This window comes from Wasmannia auropunctata, unplaced genomic scaffold, assembly GCF_000956235.1.
Source record: "Wasmannia auropunctata unplaced genomic scaffold, wasmannia.A_1.0 LD336101.1, whole genome shotgun sequence".
NCBI classification, from domain to species: Eukaryota; Metazoa; Arthropoda; class Insecta; order Hymenoptera; family Formicidae; genus Wasmannia; species Wasmannia auropunctata.
The window spans coordinates 754,132-756,828 of NW_012026789.1; the positions used below are offsets into that span (position 1 = coordinate 754,132).

The window sequence follows — 2,697 nt, forward strand, 5'->3', positions numbered from 1 at the left end:
CAGAGATGTGTATAAGAGACAGTAATACAACGATTAGCAGTTACCACATAGGCTGTAATACACTCAGTGATCCTCCGGCAGTAGTTTCTATACGGTAGTAATACTCGCAGGGATACATGCAGGTTTGTAATAACTGCTGTGTGGTCTGCCGACAGTAATTATTACACGACCAGTAATACCTCCAGTAATAACCACAAGTGTGTAATATTTATCATGTGATTCATCAGTAGTAACTACTACACGGACAATAATACCTCCAGTAATAACTACACACCTGGCAGTTGGTCTTTTTCGTAAGGGTTTACGCGTTATCATATTAAAAAAGTGATCAGAATAAATTTACAAAGTTCAAAATAAACGAAAAATCAGTTCATAACAAATTATTTGTGTTTTTTTTCAAGTTATTCCCAAAAAACATCCCGAAGGTTTAAATGGCTCACCCTGTACCACATCTTTGCAGCATCTCTTCCTGGTAATCACAAAAATTAAAACATGTTAAACTTAACCTAATTTAACCTTGGAACCGGAAGCTATCCAGCTTCCGTTCCCAAATTATGACGGCAACGATCAGCAGTTACTTGTGAAACAGAAACCACCAATTACATCGGGATTCGAAGCAATCTCGTCCGACGAAGACGTTCCAAGGATGACACGCGCTGAAAGCAAGGACGATCTTGAAAAGTTAGAGCGATAGAGGGGAAAACCGTGCGCCAATGACCGCGCCAATGGCACAGCCGATCCCACAACCTGAAGAACAAGATCCTGAAAAAGGAAAAATTATTAGACTGCTGGAGCAGATATAACGAGTGAAGAGACATTCGTTTTATACAAGTTTATATTCTTTTGCGAGTTAAGTTCTATGATTTTGTGTTTTCTTTTTTATTATTTTACGCGACTATATATATTTGTGATTATTGATTGATTATTTTTAACTCACAAGTGCAATCATATTCAGTTGAAGCGAGAGTCGCGAGTACACAAAAATGACTATTTGTTAGCATTAATGATTGTCATAAGCAATAATGTATTGTGATTTATCTTATGTTACTTAATTTCTGTTGCATGGAAAACAAACTAATTATTTCTTTTACTGTATTTTATATTTAGGTTCAAGAAACATATGTAACGCTAATGATTTTATTTTCTCTTTATATTTCATTTATCTAGGTTCAAGAAAAACCATTATGTATTACTACTCATAAGAAATACTCACATATTAAGCGCACGTGTGAATGTTGTGTGTAATTGTGTACCAAAAGCGACCCTTTAGCTGAAAAACGACGAAAAGGTTATAATAAAGAAAAATACATATAAGAAATTACGTAATACTCACCATAATGGAATACCCTGTGAAGGCTCAATTGCGAAGCACACACCTAAAAACAAGTAAATAGCATTGTTCAGAGTCGAACGTAGCTTCTCCCATCACTATCGTTGCTCGGGGCCGAAGCGTGTCACCGACGCTTCGGTCTCGGCAACGGGGGAGGAAGCTACAAAACAACATGTTTACGCCGAGAGATACGAGCGGAAATTGCCATATTTGGGAAAATATTTGGGCCTGAGGCTCTCCCCCCGTGACCGGGTGGATCGAGCAGCCTGGCGCGGGGGGAGAGTGGGCTCGATGCCTTTTTTCCGTTTTCGCTTATCGGCACTCCCGAGCTGGCAGACTTCCGAGACTCTCGTCGCATCTCCGTGAAGCATTCGGTGCAGTTTGGGACGGAGAGTTCACACGTGCGCGCCTTCGCGATTACTTCTTTTATTGCGTTATCTGTATTGAGCTCTTTTAATTTAATAAATGTGGTACTAAAAGAGTTCTTCTTTTCAACCGTGTCCGAATCTCACGCCCTCGTTCCTGCGGGTCTCCTCCAATCGCGCGACTTACGCACGGCGAGAAGTCCACAAGCATTAATAAACTTATTTTATCTTGATATAAATATTCATATCTTTGCAGCTAAAATGTGATAAATCCAGTTGAGCACCTGAAACAGAAGATAATAGATTAAGAAAAGGAAAAGATTGATAGATTAGTTAAATATTTACTTTTATGTTCGAAGCAGCGAAAAAACCACATTTCCGAGCTCCGAGTACCTGAAAGAAGGAAAGGAGTTAGCAGTAGCAAAACATTATCATAATTATTTGTTAGATATTCACCATAGATATTGTAGACCGCAAACAGAAACAAGTGATGAGAGCTGGTAAGAATTATCTCGCGCATGCGCATTGAGCCAACGCTGTGCAGGCTCACTAACGTATATATTTTATGGTATTATACGGTACCTGAAAAAAGATGTTAAGGAAGTTGTAGGAAAAAAAGGAAGTTTTTATTAACTAATCAATGGTTATAAATTTAATGTTTTTTTTATTACGTCTGCAGCCGATTTATCATACGAATATTATAACATGTGTTGCGAAGAGTAAGGGAAACTACAGAAAACCTTATTCTTACAATAAGTATTCTTACAATAAAATTGTATAAAAATAAGTATTCTTACAATAAAATTGTATAAAAATAAGTATTCTTACAATAAGTATTCTTACAATAAAATTGTATATAAAAAACATAAATAAAATACAATGCACATATAATACAAGAAACATAAATACAATGAACATGTAATACAAGAAACACAATACAAGAAACATAAATACAATTAAAATAAAATATATTCATGAAAATATAACACGTATAAATACAAT

General features: G+C 36.3%; 1 pseudogene; it reads left to right on the forward strand.

Annotated features, from left to right (window-relative positions):
- The window catches only part of LOC105461069, a 5,967-nt pseudogene that overhangs the window by 329 nt on the left and 2,941 nt on the right, over positions 1–2,697 (forward strand).